The following is a 20,862-nucleotide window of genomic DNA, read 5'->3' on the forward strand; positions in this document are numbered from 1 at the left end:
CATCAATCTGCCTCATGTGCCGGCTGTACCCATGGCTGATGCTAGCATTCATCACTGCAGCTTCTGAGTAACGATGCCATTTAATGCTTTGGTTTTCGGTATCCAAAAGAAGGTCACACCTTTGCATTTGTATTAATGACCCTCAAACTGAAAGGTATATGTCAAATGTCACGTTCATTTTATTGTTTTGCTTGAGTTTGGAGAATCTTCTCATCTCCATCCTCTAGTGGTCATTACAAGTAGGGCTTTTTCAAAGTCATAATTATATGCCTCAAATGAAATGTACATGGCTGCAAATTGGTGACAAGCTGACCATCCTTAATGATACAGTCAAATTAATCAGCCAGCTAAGAAAGCAAATCAGCATATAACACAAAACGTCAAATGATTGCTTTAAAATGGAGAACTATTGGCCAATTTGCATTTCCTACACTCTTTACATCTCAACAACATTCATTTTCACTGGTATACAGTGTGCTTAGGAGATGTTGAGCATATTAACATCAACAACAAATAATCAGGATTTTTAATAAATATTTTGTATATTGTTACAAGAAAAAACTCTCAGTTGGATTCCATTGCATGCAGCTAGGTCTATGCCTAAATAGATGAAAACTACCATTATAATAAATAATACTAAAATCATAAAAGGAAACTACTTTTACCAAGGGTTGCACTTGCATTCCCACGGCCCTCTTGAGGTTCCCGCCCCTCACTGAGAACCACCGGCCCTGTAGATGTGGGTTGTGTCTCCTGCTAGACCCAATTTATATCAACTACTTTTCCCAGGCAAACGCCCCGGAGATGGCACCACGCACAGTCGTCATAACGTATCCATCGGTTATTACCAGCTGGTAATACCGGAGCAGCGACTCGTCAATAGGAAAAGCAGGACACGGACACAGACGGAAGGAGACAGACAGCAGAGGGGCTGGTAGGCGTATCGCCTCCCGGGACAAACCGACGCACTGTGTGAAAGTGACTGCAGGAGGGACGTAGAGTGCTTTGTAACGGCCAGGAGGGGAGAAAGGACAGGAATTATTTGATGCTGGTTTCCTAGCGGGATTTATCATATAGGCTTCCATCCACCGGACAGCCTGCACTCTTGTCCGGCGCAACTCCTTGGATAGACCGACACGAGAAGAACAGATAGATAGGTCAAGACAAAGTCACTTCTGTGGCTGGAGAGGAGGGGACGCCCGTTTACCAAGCCTCTCTGATTCTGCAGTTTATTTTTTAACCAGTTGTTATCTAATTGATCATGTTCTTACCTTGAGACGGATAGACAGCAACCAGAAAGGATTACTGTCCTACAGCAAAGTGCAAATAATTTGAGATGGGAATGAGCCAAATGTGTTGGTGCAGGAATGACAGCTGCTGAATGGGGACCAGAGAGCATCTTTAGGGGAGTTTACACCGGCTGAGTAGCCCAAAACGAAGACCGTGCCCGGTTTCACCGTGTAGCCTGAGACGTTTCCTCACTATCCACACTCAGTGCTTTTTCTGTATTCAGGACACACGTTCCCAGCTATATTAACCTCCGACAGCTGTGCGTTTTTCTTCACATCAACGATTAACGGAGTCTTAATGGAAACGCTGAGAGCTCACATGGAGACCAAATGAGTGCGCAACGCGGCTGTGCGCCGGTTTAACGGCGTTTTACCACGCTTACAGTACCGTCCCAGGGGATCTGCGGCGGACACCGGATTGCTGTAGGTTATCAGCTGCCACCGGTCGTGTACCCGCATCGGGCTTTTAAGGCAACTCCAAAGGAACTAAATTGAAACGGCTCGCGTGCCCCAGCACCTCTCAAGGATCCCTGCAGCGCGACCAGCGTTGCGCGGTAGACAACCAAAATAAAAGTGGATATCATTACTTATTTGGTTCGTAAATTATTTGTCCAGGAGGAGGATGATTTAACATATTATTTGCTCCAGAGCTCTTCACCTGGCTTTACAAGAGAAGGGGAGAACGGAGGAGAAACCGCCTGTACCTAACCGGCGAGGAGGAGAGAGGCACCCAGGTATGGCTGTCTCTTTATCTACTTTCTCATCTGACCGATTATCGCACAATTTCATCCGTCCTCTACTCCTTCAATCATCACATTATGCTCTTTGTGTCTTGAGACGCTTTTGAGAGATTGATTTGTAATTTTAGAAGGGGTCGAGTTGATTAGATAGGGAGAGATAGGGAGAGAGAGAGAGAGAGAGAGAGAGAGAGAGAGAGAGAGAGAGGAGGCAGATGGGGAGATAATGGCGCTATGGGTTTCTCTCATACGATGTAGAGATGGTCATATCCTTTCCCTAGATTAAAGACAGTAGGGGCCATGCTCGGGGGGTTGTAATGCATTGGAAACGTGAATAAATTGGTGTGAAAAATGAGGAGATGAGACCAGATATGAGTAGAGATGGGATTAAAAAAAGCGTGGTAGGAAAAGGGGCTGAGAGGAGTCAGAGTTTATAGGAGAAGGGGCAATGAGGGAAGGATGGATGATGGCAAAGCTGAAGGGAGGAGAACGTTACAATTGATTACATTGGGGGCTGGGGGGAAAATTGGCAAGGAGAGCAGGACTAGGGGAGCAGAGACAAGGCAATATTTGAGACAGGGGAGACTTAAAAGGACTTGTTAGGGGAAGAGGGTGAGGAGAGAGCTGGGGTGGAATACAGACAAGGAAATGGGCTGGGTGAAAGGCGAGAGGTGTTCAGGAGAAAGAAAGACATAGTGGCAGGTGAGAGGGAAGGCAGCTTGAGAGGTGGGTAGGGAAATGAGAATAAACCAGGAGAAAGATGGACACAAATGTAACAGATAGTGGGGCATAGTCAGTGGGAACATTACCAAGGAGAGAGGGAGCATACAGGGAGAGCAGGTGCTGGCTTTTCAAATGATCCCCTAGGAAAGCTCTAACTGCCGCATGCTGGAGGCTAAGAGTAGAATACTCTCTCCATCAGTGCTGCTGTAGCTACTTCATGGTATATTGTCAAAGGGACCGCTGCATAATGGTTGTTGCTGCACCAAGGAAAGAGAAGAAGAGAAGCCAAAAAGAGCTGCACACAGCCAACAGTTTAGTTTGCAGTGTCAGCTCATCAGCTCCTCTTTACCTGCCATTTCCTCTTCCCTAACTGCCATTGGCATTTTGATGGGGTTTTACAAAGGCTCTAAGACATCGTAAAACACATGTAAACACACATGCCAGATTAAATAAGATTTGGGGAAGGTTCTTTTGCTTGTTTTCCTGTTTCCGCCTCGAAGAGTGTTTACCTGAGGCTTAACCGAAGCCTTGTTTCGCTATTTCAATCTTTCCTGCCTACATAACATTTTGTCATTCTTTCTCGCCTGTATTGACTCATCATGTTTGAATGTGTCTTGGAACAGTGGCAGTGTTTTTGAAAGATTTCCAGTTATTAATTCCTTTCAGATCACAATCAATGTTTGAAATCCTCGTGTACAGTTAAAGATATCTTAACGGGCTGGACTTCAATGGGAAATGTTTGAACAATCATGACCTGATTTGCACATCGACATTCACGCTCAAACACAAATACTGACAGGGGATTATATTGAGCTTAGAGCCTCAAACTTGGTAAATATGCCCAGAGAAGATTGCAGGCAGATTTTTTCACCAGCCAATCTCGAAATACATTTCAAAACATGCTTGTGTGCAATTACTAGTTGACCTAGCCCTAGAGTGGGCTGTAATGACTTGGGCCTTAATTCTTGAAATCATCGTGGTTACTTACATTGCTGTCACAGTGAGCTTGACAACATGCGAGCAGTGTTCAGGGTTATGGCTCATATTCTGGATAAGCTCTTATTTGAGATTCACAGCTAATGCATCTCCATATCCTATCTATGAATACCACTATAGCAATTACAAGACACACAACTTTAAACTGAGCAGCAATGTTCTTAAAACAGTGGCTCTAAGCATTGTGGGTGATGTTGCAGTAAGGTCAGATATACATTTGGGGAAAAATAAAACAGTTTAACGTTTTTTTACAATATTTGCGATGTCCCACAATCCATGAAACTACTCCTTATGTTACATGTATTATCAACAAAGCTGCAGAAAGTTACTGTGCCCAAGCAGAATAGTCTGGTACATAATCCCTTTTAAAAAACGACAATATTGTTTTTACCTTCAGTTGTTGTATGAATTAAACAAATGAAATGGTTGTTAAATTAAGTTTATAGGCGGTAGGTTCATTTAGTTGTGTTTGGACAAAGCTCGCCTTGTTTCCTCGTTTCAAACTTGCTGCCGGCCCCAACTACATATTTGCAGATGGTCGAGTTGAATCTTTAGTCCAATCCAACTCATTGTGAGAAAACTAATAAGCATATTTGTCAAAATGTAGAGCTATTCCTTTGAACAGCAGATGTCAGAATAGATAAGGTAAGGCCTGGATTGACCGACTCATATAACTGCACAACCAGTTCTAAGGCAAGTCAAGGAAATGTAGACATTCCAGCTGAAAGGAAGGCCAGACACTCATTTGACCCTGACTTCCAGAAGGAAAACAAGCTGTGAAAGCGGCGCTTCATGATCTTTCTGGCTTATTGGGATTAAATCTGAAGGTTACAGAAAACATACCAGAGGGAAACATGGGGCCAGAAAGGGTGAGAAAAAATGCTTTCAATCCTCCTGATCATTTTGAACTCTGAAGTCATACTGCTTGTCCAATTACTCCGGTGGCTATAACTCAGATTAGCAAATCGTTCTCTTCTCCCTCCTAATTAAGTGCAGGAGAGGTGGGAGATTGATGGGAGAGTGCATGTGACAATGTGAAAAGTGGAGTTCCCTTAACACTTAACATGAGCTGAATACGCATTCATCTTTACAGTTTCTGGCAAGCAGAATGTTTGATACTGAGTTGAAGGAGGTTATTTATATTTTATAAAGCATGGCACAAAACTTGTTCATGTACATTATTAGAACATAATCTGGGACTAACTATGTTCATTAACTTGTATAATGGATTTCACAATCGTAAGCCCTGAGTGGCATAGCTTTGTGTCATGATCCCCCATCATTTCTGACTGGCTATGACACCCAAGCACCTTTTAAAATGAACTTTGAACAATAAAGCTTTCTTTTGGAGGCCGTGTAAAATACCTTTCATTCTGTCAACACGAGATTGAATAATGAAGCTCGAGAGAAGTGTGAGTTATGGAGGAGTGTAAGTCTAATTGATTGATGTGTTCGTATGAGCAAGAGAGACGGAGCAGAACATAAAATGGAGCTCAATCTCAATGAGTTTCAGAAGGAGAAAGAAAATACAGTTTTGACGATGTGGGAAAATGGAGTTCTCTACCCCAAATATAAGGTTTTTATTTAAAGAAATGTGATTATGCGGATGCAGTAATGACTAAATGCTTTGAGGAGTAAACAACGGAGTGATGTTGCCATGATGAAATGTTTAAAAGGATGGAAAGGCTATAAATAGACAGATAACAGAAAAAGAAGATTGGAAGTAGGGCTGCACGATATATCGTGTCGTGACGATAATCGCGATATGCTCATGCTCGATGCTCACATTGCGTGGACGTACGATTTTTACATTTTTTCTTTTTAAATAAAAACAATTTTAAACACTCAGACACGTCATGTTACACTTATTTTGCTGCTTGCTACTAAAGGAAAACTTGCACGGCTCTCATGTCAGGGGTACTTGAGTGAGTGACATGCAGGCTCTGCATGCACAGCAAACCACAATCAAATCTCCTAAGCAAACGTACCCGGTGATTAAAGGTGAAAACACTGAATAAAGTAGTTTCATGTGTTTCTCCAGGGCAGTTCGGTGCTGCTAACTGAGCTAGCTCAACTTGTTGCTCTGATAACTTAAGATCCAGAAGTCCGTGACTAAAATCCTTCATCTAGTTAAATATAGTTAAAAAAATATCAACAGTATAGCATTAAAGTTCAAGAAAGGATGGTACTATGCGGGGAAAAAACGGTCTTTTCTTCAATTCCTGTAGATTTTCATATCGCAATATATATATCGCAGGGGGGGAAAAATCGCATTGTCAGTTTTTTCCAATATCGTGCAGCCCTACTTGGAAGCCTGGAGGAAGTCAGATTAAAGAACAACATGGAACATAGGAAGCTATTAGGAAGACTTGCCTTTTATTCAACAAGAGGGGTCAATTAAGAACCCATTCTGTTTTGGGCTAAAATACAGAGAGAAGGTGGAGATAAGGACATCAGGGAATAGAGGGGGAGGAAGGGTTGGTGAGCAGGAGAAGGAGGGGGAAAAGAAAAGGAGAACATTATCATGTTATTAGGGAGAGGATGAGGGAAGAGAAAGAGAAAAAGAGGAAGAAGGAATCAGAATTGAGAAAAGAAGTAAAGCAAGATGAACATATTTCACCAGGAAGCTGTAGGTGTTAGGACTGTGCTGTTTTATAGTTGTAATGTCCAAAATATGTCATCATGATGTTCTCCACACAGCGACATGCTGTCCACTACAGTAGGGGTTTAAATGTCTACACAGTTAGAGTACGTCCGTCTGTGTGTGTGTGTGACGTGTGTGTGTGAATGTGTGTGGCAGCAGATGCTGGTTCAATAGCGCAATCCCACCTCACCAGGGAAGAGCGGGTGAGAGATGCTGCTGAGTTAGAGGGAGAGAGAGAGGTGAAGAAAAGGGGGAGGGATATTGTCAGGAGAAAGAGAGGAGAGAGCAGTGTGCTGAATGTCAAGCAGCATGGCATTAGACGCAGGCAGGCAGAGGGATATAACGTTGCTAAGCCAAACACAAGTCCTTTAAGTTTTCAAACTTAATTTCTGGGTTTGACAGTTTTATTATGTTATTTTTTCTTACAGTTTTGCTGATTTTGGACTGTGCAGAATTGTTTTGGTTTGCTTTTGTAACAGCACCACTAACTTATGATGGCAATGTCTTTCAATAAAAAGCACATTGTTTAACATGTAAACCTAAAGTGGGATCTATTTTGACCATATTTTTATCAAATACATGGGTCCTGGCTATACAGCAGTGTACAGCAGCAATTATATGCTTTGTTCCTTACTAGTAGTAAATCCAGAGAAACGATAAGTCTTGGTTTCACCTGGTAGAGGTTAATGTATATCAACCTCTGACACATAACCCGTCATCTGCATTACTCCTTTACTCTTTTGGCAGCACCTTTTCCAAAGCGACTTACAAATGAGGTGCAAATACAGAGATCAAGGCAAAGCATTAAATCACATCAAGTATTGTTTATGCTTCGCCTCAAATTCAACTTTTTTTAAATGATGTTGACTTGTTCATGTATGTATCTCTATTTGTTATGTGGAGTTAAATGGAAAAATTATATTCTGAAAGATTTGATTTGGGGGATGTCATTCATCTGTAACCGAGGTAACGTACCGAACCAAAATGTTTGTGAACCGTTACACCCCTATCATCTACAACTGCACAATAGGTCAAATCAGTGGCTTCTGTCCCTAATTGAACTTAACAGTGAGGTGAAACAAACATGTGCCTCATTCAGTATGTGTATCTCAATCTTGGACAACCCTAAAAGTCTGCCATTAGGGAACAAAATGCTATAAAAGGGAATGGAACTAGATGATTTAATTGGCCGTGACGGGTAAAAACATTAGACCCAATTCTGCCACCCTTCCGACAATTCTCCTGAAGCCCCATCAAGTTGTCTGGTCACATCTAGGATATGAATAAAATATCGCATTTTACAACATGGTCACAGTAATGAATTAGCATATTTTATTAGCATAGTGTCACACTGGTGATTTCCATTGTTAATATATGTTATGGGGCATAAAAAGGCTATCTTACTGTCACTGCATATTTAGGGTCTATGGTGATTTTATAGCACTGCAGTAAGCACCTACGGCCCTTCCTGTTGGTTCACAGTGTAAAAGTAATCCACCGAAAAATAGAAAACCTCCAAATGTAGAAATGAGTGGATACCCCCACTTAAACACGATAACCATTACTGAAGACTTGTGCAGTTGCTTCACACTAAAAGCCATAATCTATTCTCTATTTACTGAGATGCTTTTACAGTGAGTGCAGCTTTCCAGTGTTTACAGTGCTTTTACAGCATGTTATTTTGATAATAATGTTGGATAATGAATACGTTAAAACATTCTAATTTTGTTAAAAATAAAATGTCTCTCCTGTAAAAGACAAAAAAGCATAGTCGCTGAAACAGGAAATAAATTATAGTTTTCTAGCGATCAATTCAAACTAGATGATCATTTCTGTTTTTTGTTTAATAAATGGATTTCACTGAAATTAAGTAATCCATAATTTCTCTTTTATCATTTATTTTGTATTATTGTATTAATAACACATCTTCATAATTAATGAATCACTGATTGCACGACTATATAGTCCATTTTAAAGAGTTCCTAGATAATACATTGAGAGGTTTTATCAATGGACCATTAGGTAATGATGAGTTTAAGTATCTGTTTAGCTTGTTCGGAGCTAATCAGGAACTACTCACTAAGAAAATTGTCATTATTCCAATATACTAGTTAACACCCATTTATTACTAATTACTTGGTCATTGGTTACTGTTTCTGGGCAACCCTTAGGTCAAGTGATACGTCAGTATAGTTTAAACTGTATTGATCAATTCCCTAATTTTAAGTTATGCAGTTGCTTATTATTTCTGTTTGTATCCATGTTTGCGTCTAACTGTAACCCCCTCAGTCTGTAATTGTCTTGGTCTAGGCCTAGGGTGACAGAGCAGACCTGACAAGCGAACCCAGATAGTGAGTGGAGATAGATTGAAGAGGAGTGGCTGCTCTCTTCTCTATCTCTCCTCATCTATTACTCGTTTCTGACAGAAGCAGCTCGGATGATGGATGGATGCCTCTCTCTTTCTCTATCCACCTCTCACTCTGTTCACAGTTTTGCTCTCACTCACTCATTTTTCTCCACTTGGTTTCTCTTCGTCTACTCTTGCTCCATCCCTTTTGAGTCTTTTTTCTCTATGTTACTGTATGTGACGATAATTCATTTATCATTTGTCACATTTTCCTTTCTCTATCAGGTGTTCTCTTTACCTATTTCGATAGCATGTTCACAGTGAAGGTAGGATGTGTTTCAATGATAGTGTCTGTGTTATAAAGATCTGCTCAAACCCAGAGTTTTCAATGACTGGGTCATCTCTCATTCTATTTGTGTTGCCATTTATCAGTCGGCTGTGTCTTACAGGCACGAGTCTCTGCTAACTGTGCATGCACTCAATTCTCCATATTTAATCCTGCAGGCATAGTAGGTTGACTTTTCAATTGAAAGTAAACATGAAAAAGTGTTCAGTACCCATGGCCCAAAAACAAAACCTACGTTAAAAATAGAAAATCTGCACTTTGGAAGATATATTGGAATAGTGAGATTCTAAAAAACAGACAGCATTGTTTTTAGAAGCGGTTTCTTGTATGTTTTTGATTGTCCTATGTTTGAATTATTAAGTTAAATGAACAATGCACAACAAAATGTAAGAAGGGTTGAGTTAACCTAAGAGATCATCAGATTTTGATATGTAAATGTGTCCACAGATAGTCCAGTGCCATATAATTATTATTGACAAAGCCAACAGGGCTTGGATGGTATTAAGACAGCTTATTTTTATCCCCAACTTTATTAATACAACATTCATATGCTGTCTCTGGCAAATAGCAGTATTTAATACCGGCAAAGTGTCTCTGAAATGTTACCCAAGACCAAATAGTTATCCCAGTGAAGCTTTGGTGGCTCACTTACTCTGTGCAGTCAGTGTTGATGCCTTTAATCAAAACTGCTGCTTTTACTTTGTTTTAATACAGTACATGGTGTGATTTACTCACTTGCATCACTTAGTGTTAAGAACAGATTCCAGTCGCCCGTGCTCAACTTAGGACCAACAGCTAATAGCTTGGTCGAGTGGGCCAAAATATTTGGTAGGCACATTAATGTTTAAGTGCATATAGCCTACTGGTATATGTTAAGCTATGGTGAAGTTGTGTTTGTCTTTAAACAGTTTTGACAACTGCCATGTTATCTAAATATTACTCACAGCCAATTATACACCTAGATGAATTATTGCATATGTATATGCTTAGCCAGTAAGGGGAATTTGAGTAAGGAATATTTTGTTAACTGTTAATTGTGTTAAGTAAAACAAGGTTGCCCTGTAAAACTCTTCCTTCTAACAATCAAATGAGTACTGCATATAAGTAACACATTGTCTTGCAGTTTGAATGTAATGCACTTTTTTAGAACTGCTTATTGTACAAATTCACACAGGGCTCTTGGGGCTCTGAGATGCTTTAATATAGTGTAGACTTCATTCCCCTAATCAGTGCACACTGCAAACAGAATTACAAGTGAACACACAGATTAATGAATGAACAGAGCCTAGCTCTTATAGAAGACTTCCTAAGCACTTAAAAGCCTTCCCAATCGTCTTGATCTTACCGTCACAGAAAATGTACCGTTACTTACAATGTCATGTGCGCTCCTTAGAGTACTGTCTGATGTGTTAGGGGCAACGGGTGAGAGTGTGTGTCCCTGAACTAATTTGTAGCTACACCTTCACAGAATTACAAGTAATGGATTCCAACCTTGTCATAGGTTTTGAAAACAGCTGCTGAAGGGACAGTCAGGCCTTCATCCTTGATGCAGCACGCTCAGCAGTTCACCAAATGAGTGTGCATTAACACAGGCTCGCAGCACAGACCCAGCTGGGTTGAAAAGGTCCACTTGACACACTAAGAGTCTGATAGTCTGCAAGATAGTAGGGAGAAATAATTAGACTCGAGAGGGCAATCTACCGTAGATAATGGCGTTCTTCAGGAAGTAGCAGTTAGGTTCTTAAAGTTTAGCAATAGGAGCAGTGTGTGCAGCAGATGGTTGGAAACCAAGTATATAATAGTTTATAACAGTTTGTTATTTAACATTGATTCTTATCTGGACCCTAGTTGTAATCTATATATCTGATTTACGTGGTTTTGCTTTGAATTGTCTACACAACGCTGGGGTTCTGTAACTGGACATTGTAGTATAGTCATTGTATCACTCACATTTCCCTCATGACACGCTGGGAACATTATCTCACTGCAGCTGTCTGTTAAGCTTGTCAGCGGTTAAGCACAGAGTAATCATCAGAAATTGCAAATGAAGCTTGCTCTCAAAGGCACAGTACTCTTTAAGTGGCTGGGGCACTTCTAATATTAAACTATGATCTGCAGAGGAAAAACCCACTGTTATATGTTTTCAGTCAATTAATCCTTAATCTACAGTCTCTTTTTTGCATAATTTCACAGTAAGTAAGAGAGAAAACAACACATTTTATTTCATGTGTGAATAATATTGGCATAACTATACAGTTTAAATCTATAATATCATTTTTCATTAACAATATTATAACAATGTTGGGAAACTGTCATCTGACATTGAAAATCTGGCTGAAAAATAGGAAATTATTTATTCCCTTCTACATCTATTGCAACTTTCTAGTTTTGCTTCAGTTCTTGGAAAGAAAGCCCTGGGGTACAGAAGTCTTCCCGTCAGTATGGGGGGCTGGGAGCCTTAACAAAAGCAGAATATGGGATATATTTTCTTTTAATATGGATGTAAGGCTTGCAGTGTGGAGGCTCACTCTGCATGGGTTTAGCACGCAGTGCATAGGACATGTGGAAAAAGGAATACACACACACACACACACACACACACACACACACACACACACACACACACACACACACACACACACACACACACACACACACACACACACACACACACACACACACACACACACACACACACACACACACACACGAATGCATTAGTTATTCTCTTACAAACAGTTTGAGCACATGTGCAAGATTTCACTCATACTAAAGGTCTCTGTCACACACGCATACACACTAATTTTTTTCTGGCTCCTGATGCATATTTTATGATGGTTTGATTGACATTGGAGATGTTTGTGTATGTGAGGGAGACCAAACAGCAAGTCATGGAGAAGAGAGCCTAAAGCTGTTCTACCAAATCTTTGTTTTGCCTTTACATTTCTAGTCAAGTATGAACACAAGACATTAATGTAATAATTGTGTAGGTTTTTTCTGTTATCTTTCATTCAATAACTGCTTCTGCTTTGAAAGTTACATGTGGCGAATATTCATAGAATACATTGTTTAATGCAGTTGAATTGGTCATTTAGACAGGTAGTGAAATGTATTTTTGTTTTTAAAGGGAGCATTTACTGCAACAGTGTTCACATACTTAGATTTTACATTTGTACATAGTAATAGCTGGACAACATAAACAAAATAATTGTTGATGTGTTTTATCGTAAGTTCATAGTAATATTATGTTGTGAATCAAAGCTATTGGAGTTTGCAAAAAACAAATCTAATGTGACATAGTACCTTGAAGTATGTCAGTTGGGGATTGAACGAACAGATAAATTGATTATGTATTACGTATTTTTTCATATGGTTGATCTCAAAGTAACAAGTCAATGAAAAAGACCTTGGCAATGATAAACCACAGCGAGGATCATCAACTGGTTCGCTGGAACAGTTTAGGCTGGATGAGGGCAGACATCTGGCTGGGGTCTCCCACTCAGCCTTCTCTCTTTTATATAGCTCTTTAAAACTGGGAGATATTTGCCACTGGTGTACTGTACCAAGCAGTCCACAAATCATGTTACAGTGATGCACAAATTACTCAAAACATTCATAGGGAAGGATGTAATGACCAAGATGGCCGCCATTAAAAGCTGCAGCGTCCAAACAAACTCTGATTGGTCTGATTTGTGTGGATTTCACCACTTTAGGGCTCAGGTTCGGTGTCTGTTCAAAATAATTGTTTGTATTAACTGCGCCCACAGGACGTTTAGTACTTCAATTTAATGGCGTCCAGCTTTCACTGGCTTGACTCTATGTGTTTGTGTGGCAGCTGTACAGATCCAGCTGTTGTGCTTTGCTGCCAACTCATTGAGCTGGCAGCTGTTAAAATATAGTTGTAGTGCGTATAGTTTCCATGCCATCCTATAATAATCCTGTGAAAATGTCAAGCCTTTTGGCTCACAGATTCCGCAGATTCATCCCTGACATTCATTATTGCTGGTGGGTACACCTTGCTAGTCCGATTTGGTGGTTGTCATGAGGACTGTGGCGATAATGAGTCCCTGTAATGATAATTGTTGTCTCAGAAATAATGATTTAATTGGCTTTTCCCCCTAAGGAGAGTGAGTAATGAACTGAGCACATTATATAACAAATAAATAGGTCACAATATCAGAAAACAAAGTGTTGTTTGGAGAAGTTGTATCAGGCTTCAAGTCTAATGTTTCTCGTTACATTTTATAATATATCAGAACGTAAAGCAGAGTTGCATGCACACATTTACGGACACAGAGAGACAGGTAACATAAATGTGAGGAATAAAGAGGAGAGCTCCTACAAAAACATGTATTTTTATATTTCTAGTTAATTCTTTAAGCTACTTGTTTTTTCTAACCACACGCAGTTAATATCAAAATGTGTATCACACGTGTTGAAGTAGGTCATGCATTGATATCAAATGGCCCTCATATTACAATGAGACCAAATCATCAAAAGAGCTTATGCAAATATTTATAAGTAATTATGATATTTGACGTTTATTCTCCGTGGAATCTTACATCAAGTTACATATACATCAGTTTGAAGTCTGAGAAGAAAATGACACAATTCTGCATCACCTATTGTTAAGAAAATATCACTCGTCACCGGCTTGATCTTCAATATCAGGATACATGTATCTATTATCCTTGCAAGAATGGAAGTAGTCATCATAGCTCAAGGGGAGTCTGAATATTGTGATGTTTAAGCTCAGATTTAAAGGTTATTAACATTGTAATTTTGCCTGACAGTCCCTTCTATCTGGTGTGTGTTGGATCTTTGAAGAATATTGTTCATGGACATACTTTGCACTACTCAAGATCATAGAAATGAAGTGTGTGAAATCCTCTTCATGATGCTTTTACTGATGCTGTGTCCCCAGTGTTTTGAGTTGTCACATATATTCATTGGAACTGAACCAAAGTTTACATATTTTATTTTCTTCCTCTTGAATTTCTCTTCATGGACACAAAATATTGAGGGCATCGGTACACATAATCCTGTTTACCCTTCACTTTCTGTCTATTTCAGTAAACATTGAATTCAACTAGGGATACATCATTGATTGAGTAAAACATAATGTGCAAAGTAAGTGCGGAAGAGATCTTTTTCATATTCCTTTTTTTACTGGAGTATGTTTTCTTTAAGGAAGAAACATGAATTTGTATCTCCAATCTGTTATCTAAAGAATTTTGAGGCATTTAACTTTCAAATTGTTCTCTCGACTAATCTCTAACTGTATATCGTTTTTTAGGCCTATATTAAGCCTTGTTTACATACACTCTGATTTATATCATGAGACATTTGGATAGTGGACTAACCTGACTTGCCAGATGGTTTGTTACACAGAACCATCGGAGAAAACTATTTGGAAAAGGGTGGGCACACAAAAGTCTTGGCAGGGAATTAGGTGAATCACCATGAATCACCTTCTATCACAAGCTGACTGCAACCAATCAGAAACACGTTGGTGGCAGCTTAAATGTAGCTCTTTGCCACCTTAACCAAGCCTGTAGCTTGACATCCATTGGCCGCAGTTGTTCAGACATAAATGCATTACTTGAATACAGATAAAATTGATTTTTCATGTTGTCTTTTGATATCAACATTCAGCTGAGGTCCAAGGTAAATAATATAGCACACATCACTGTACATGTATTTTCTTTTAACAATATTTTACCTGCAAACACATTTGGGATTGCGTTTTTGAACCTATTTAGTTTGTGTTTCTGTGTTCTTGTGTTAAAATTGAAGCAAAGTCCAAAACTTTGCTTCAGGTAAGACATTTATCTCCAGCACCAGATGATGATTATTCTATGGCAGTAAAAAAATAAAGGGATGTTCAGTAGACTGTCAATGAGTTGGCAAGGGTATGTGTGTGCTTTGTGCAAAGGCTCACACACGGTGGATGCATCCACTGACTGCCGTCACAAAGCAAATGATTCATAATCCCTACTGTTATCATCACATATATTATTAATAAGACAACTTGTAATCTTCCAGGTACGTTGACAGCTGTTTATAATGTGTAATTAATTATCTGGAGTCTATACTTTTAAGATAGTGCGTAATAGACTTTCATTCATGAGCTAATCAGTGTTTATCAGCAGAAGATAATTAAACGTTAAACCTTCTGAAGTGTAATAAGTGACCACTAGCTTGAGAAAAAAATCTGTATTCAACATTTTAGCTTTGAAGCGTTGGTCTTGCTCTGAAAAACACCATTGATCAATACTGAAATAGGGTGAAGATGGGTGAACAATACTGATTAATACTTCCATTTCTTTACCAACGCTGTCCATTTATATTAGAACTTAACAAAACGTTATTGAGAGGAATATTTGCATCTACTTTAAACACAATGGGGCTATCTATGTACTACAACTTAATCATTTCAAAAAGATACACAATGCATCAAAAAAAATCAAAGCTCTTCAGATTCTGTGTATTTGTTATCTGTCGAAATGGTGACATTTCACGTGAGTTTTTAGCATGCCTTGTCAACCCCGGCTGGCAACTTAATGGAAATCCCTAAAGCTACAGTCATTTGGTAAAGAACAGATTTCCAGTGTATGTATCGTACTTCAATCATTAGATAACAAATATGCCAAATTAAGAAAAGCACAAAGGGTTCACCACAAAAAAAACAGCCCCATAACAGATGTGATATGCCTCAGGAACCCTTCCATAAATTAAATTAAGTCCAGACTAAATGAATGGGCTGATGAATAGCAGAGGAAATGTAGAAAACCTATTTCCAATACAGGTATTGCATTTCAGCATGTAAAGGTCTGCTTGTCTTCTTATTTAGCATTGCTGACAGTGTAATACACAGAGAGTCATTTGTCATTGTGCTTTGTGTTTTTGTGTGTGTGCAAGCTCATGCAAGGTAATGTAAAGGATTGTTCACATATACACAAGTTTGTGTGTGTGTGTGTCTGAGTGTGTGTGTGTATGAGTGTGAGTGTGAGTGTGAGTGTGAGTGTGAGTGTGAGTGTGAGTGTGTGTGTGTGTGTGTGTGTGTGTGTGTGTGTGTGTGTGTGTGTGTGTGTGTGTGTGTGTGTGTGTGTGTGTGTGTGTGTGTGTGTGTGTGTGTGCGCACGCACATGTGCTCCTCTAAATGTAGCTGTGCGTAAGAGCAAGCACTTTATAGATTGATAATCAGTGCAGCTTGTAATTTACCAATTGATCCCCATCAACTCCCATTATTATACTGGAAAGGCCTGCACTGTCTCTCTACATGTATTCACATAATTGTCAGTCTTTCTCTTTCACTCACAGACACTTCTTTTCACTCATTGTAGTGTCTCTCCCCGTTTTTGTCTCTTTAACACACGTACATTCACAGACTCTCTCCTCTTGTTAGAAAAAGGGAACATCAATACTGGGGTTTTGAAACCTTTTTTTCACCTTAAAAGAAAATCAATTATAGCCAGTGACTGGCATGTCCATGTCTGCTGCTGTGACATGTTTTTCAGATGTCCAGAGCTATGCAAGTGGGTCCATCTCCTTGACTGATCGTGTGTCTTAAATGTCTCTCAGATATAGTAAACAAAAGAAAAACCTTTTCAGGCTCAGGTCAGTGGTAATTTCTTGCTATGCAAATCAAACACTTGCGACTGTGTGATCACAGAAGCATTCATTTATGATCTAAACTCTTTATCTTTCAAATACTGCCTGTTACTGCTGCAGCACTCTTTAAAGCCTCTGTTCTTAAAACAAGAGCCAAGTCTGCTCTGATTGGTTAGCTGAGGAATTTAAATGTTATGGTTGAAACATCTTTATACTGTATGCTGCTACCTTTTTCAGAATAGGCACAAGATGTATTATAATTCAAATCCAGGAAGTCGTCTCCTTGTGCTTTTGTGTTCTGCTGTGAAACGATAATGGCTTTTGTTCTTAATTTTGGCATCATGGTACTAGAAAGGCTCTTATCTCTGACTGTTGCCAATAAGACTAAAAACCTGCATTATTTTTAGCTTTGCTGAAAATAGTTTTGAATGTCATTACTCAACAGAAGCGTTTGTGTTGGCCCCAAACCCCAAAGCTAATTTTCTTTAGGAACAAATTACTCAGGGCAAAGTGTTTGTCCTCCTCTCTTGCAATTTTACGATATTTTGAAAGGCCTGAGGTATACTAAAACATGTCCTAATTCACAACTAGAGGTGCAGAGACCTGTGCAAAACACTGCAAACAGCTTTTTATTAATCTTTACTTTTAATTAACACATTGGCTGCATTTTAGTGCATTAGAAGGAGTACACCAAGGCTTGATTGAAGGTAGAAACAGATAGTCAGTTAATTATTTGCTTTATTTGTTGGCAGTTATTGATACAATAATGAATTCCTATTAAGTGCCTGAAATGCTACAATGTGTTTGTAATTTAGGATGGGTGAACAAATATTTAGCATGTCAGGAAAGCAAGTGTCAAATCATGATGGCTCCCACAGAATTGCTGACATCCTCGTGGATTCATCTTATTATTATAGACCCATGCATTTCCAAACATTTGGACTACCTATGTTGTAAATGTATTATCTTTTTGATTTACACACGGCATCTATTGCACGTCTGTCCGTCCTGGGAGAGGGATCCCTCCTCTGTTGCTCTCCCTGAGGTTTCTCCCATGTTCCCCTTTAAACTGTGGGGTTTTCTCTGGAAGTTTTTCCTTGTACGATGTGAGGGTCAAAGGACAGAGGGGGTCGTGTTGTCATACTGATATTTTGTACAAACTGTGAAGTCCGATGAGACAAATGTAACATTTGTGATATTGGGCTTTATAAATAAAAATTGATTGATTGATTGATAAAAACATATATCATGTCAAGATGATGACACATTTTGCTATTGAAAGATGTGTTCAATTAATAACTTATAAACATCCTAATGTCTGTACATATCAATTGTAGTAGAATCAAGATAAAACAGGATGATCAGAAATAATGAAATACTTTGTGGAAATTCAGGAAAATGCTAAACAATGTTAAAAATGTGTCCATCATCATGGAATGCTCCGGTTAAAAAGGGATGCTAGGACTATTTCTAGATGTATTTGTGTTTCTTGTTGAAATGTCCGTTTGACCTTATTGTGTTCAAAAGGTTGGAAGGAAAACCATCGGAAAAGTTGGAGGTATAGACATGAGAGACGATATTACATTTTCCGAGAAACAACAAGATGATAAACTGCAGATGATAAACTGCAGAACAAGGTGCAAGAAAAACCTACTTGTTCTCATGAGGCTTCCGTTCTTTGAAACAAAGACACTGTCTTTATACAACTTGCTCACATGACAACTGAACAGAACACAATGGCCTTAACACCAAGGGAGTTACTTTTTCATTACTCTGTACCCTCCTTTCTTGCCTCCTGTTTACTTCCTCTCCTCTGATTTAATCCCGCCACCTCCTCTTCTTGCTAAGCTCCTCTATCCTCTTGCTCTCCTCCTTGGTTCCAGGTCGCCATGGTGACTCAGCTTCTCCCTGGCCAGCGAACAGAATCCCAATCAGACTCGATACCCTCACACATTAGCGCCAAGCACCAGCATGGCGGTGCCGGGAGGCCTGATGAGAGTAATGACAGATTAGTGAGTGTCTATCGGCCACAGCTGACCTCTCCTTGGGCAGCTAATAAACAACTCATCTCTCTCCTCCTTCTTTCTTCTTTTTCTGTTCTTGTCCTTCGGTTTTGTTCCTTCTTTGTCTTTTTTTCCTCACTCTTGTCTTCATTTCTTTTGTCTCCTATAGTTGGTCGTAATTGGGGCTGTACAATACATTTGAGTGGTGCTGCTGTGATATTTTATTGGTCATAGTCTAGCTCACCTTAGGCTAACCATCTACACTCTTAGGATGCTAAAAGGCACTTTGCTTTGAGCCGGCTGCTGGACAGAGACAGATTATGCTCCATTACAAATCTTTGAGGTCTTTGGCTGCTGCTGTGGCACTAAAATCATCATCACCATATCCGAGCTGTCAGTGATGATGCTTTGGTACATTTTCTACTGGATAACGAAACAAGGATGATAGACACTATGTAAAGGTCCCATGTCATGGCCATTTCTACTGATCATAATTCCATTGTTGAGGTCTACTAGAATAGATTTACATTGTCCAATGTTCCAAAATCACATTGGTTTCTCATTCAGCATCTCTGTATAGTATGTGTATTCACTCTCTGTCCTAAACGGCTTGTTGGAGCTCCTGCCCCCCCTCCCTATGTTCCCACTGTGCTCTGATTGGTCAGCTCGCCCACTCTGTTCTGATGATTCCACCACCGTTACAGCGAAACATCCGTGATTATGTGTTACAATGTTGTTAGCAACCAGAAAATCACACCAGTAATGACAAACAGGTGAGAATGCTGCGTGGGGTCTGGGTGCCGTGTTAGCGGGACGTTGCGGGGCTCACTGCTGCGCCCTTTGAGGCTCGCGGAGCGGACAGTGTGAGCTGGCTTACTGGTGTCGTTTCCTGGTTGCTGTGTGGGGTCTGCGAGACAACGAGACACCGTGAAACTCTGGGAAAAAGCCTGAACACAGCCTGAGCACACGCACACACTCACAGCCGAAGTAAAAACAATAAGTGTGGCTTGATATTGAGTAAGAAAAAGGTTGATAAATGCTGTGAGAATGGGTCTGCTGAGAGCATTTCTCCGCGATCCCAACTCGTCTATTACCAACGTTCAGGGAGCTCTATGCAAGTCAATGGGACTCTCTGATAGTTGAAAATGTACACTAAAGGGCCCCTACTGCGTTAGAATAGTGACGCCAAGGGATCCTGGTGTGTGAGGAGCTCCACGGATTGGTCCATCCAGCCGTTACGTCACTATACCCGTTACGTCACTATACCCAGGAAGAAAAAAATGGAAAAAGATAAATCTCCAACGAGGCGTTCTGGGGCAGCATAGACAGGTCTTTTCTGTGTTAGAGTTGTACTCGCTACAGGGTGTACTTTGAGTGTTTGTAACTTTGCAGACCGTTTACATGCATAAAAAGCTACATAACAACTAGCCTTTTGGCTAATTCGAGTACTTTTACATGTTTTTAATATGTTGATTAATGTACACTGTCCCTTGTTTTAAAAAAAAAAATTCAATTCAATTCAAGGGGACGGGTAATAACTGGAAAAGCATGTCATGGGACCTTTAATAAAAGGTGAATTTAATGCAGCAACCAATCTCGGCAGCTATCACAAGTTTAACGTCTGATTAATTCATTCCCCTTATGCAAATCAAGTCTGTAACAATTGGTTTTTCAATTAAGAATACGAGGGGCGCAGCCGTAGCCTCATGTGGTGAAGCACTGCTAACAATTGAACAGACTGGAGAGCAGCCTGTGATCTCCAGCTGGAGCCGAGCGAAAGGCCAAGTGATGAAGGGCTCACATGATATTGCCAGGAGTTTTTTTAGCAAGGCACATCTTGTTCTAAAGTTAATTTAGACTTAGAAAAGAACATACATATCATTATTAATAACACATAATTAGCATTTTAAAGTATGCCTTAATTGATTAGACTGACATTTAAACACCCTTTCATTTATTTCCTAATACAATACTTATTGCCTGGTGTGTCTGTGAATTCATGAAACCACCTCACTAACGTAAAAGAAAAGGCATAAACTCGACAGCCAGCATGCCAGCAAGTCAGCAATGAACCCAAGAGTACAGCAAAGGCATCTGGATTTGCAGTGATGAAACAATGACAAGCAGCATCAAGACTTCCCCAAAGAATATGTCCATGTACAG

At 39.8% G+C, this 20,862-nt stretch overlaps 1 protein-coding gene across 3 annotated transcripts in view; it reads left to right on the plus strand.

The window, feature by feature from the left end:
• Window positions 1-878: 878 nt before the first annotated feature.
• LOC307037085 (leucine-rich repeat and fibronectin type III domain-containing protein 1-like protein) overlaps window positions 879-20,862 on the plus strand; it is a 135,794-nt gene continuing 115,810 nt past the window's right edge. For all 3 annotated transcript variants that reach the window (XM_079677821.1, XM_079677822.1, XM_079677823.1), the window contains exon 1: window positions 879-2,023. The gene's annotated coding sequence lies outside the window, so the exon portion shown is untranslated. The remainder of the gene's footprint in view (window positions 2,024-20,862) is intronic.

The sequence above is a fragment of the Notothenia rossii genome, assembly GCF_949606895.1.
Source record: "Notothenia rossii genome assembly, chromosome: 4".
NCBI lineage: Eukaryota > Metazoa > Chordata > Actinopteri > Perciformes > Nototheniidae > Notothenia > Notothenia rossii.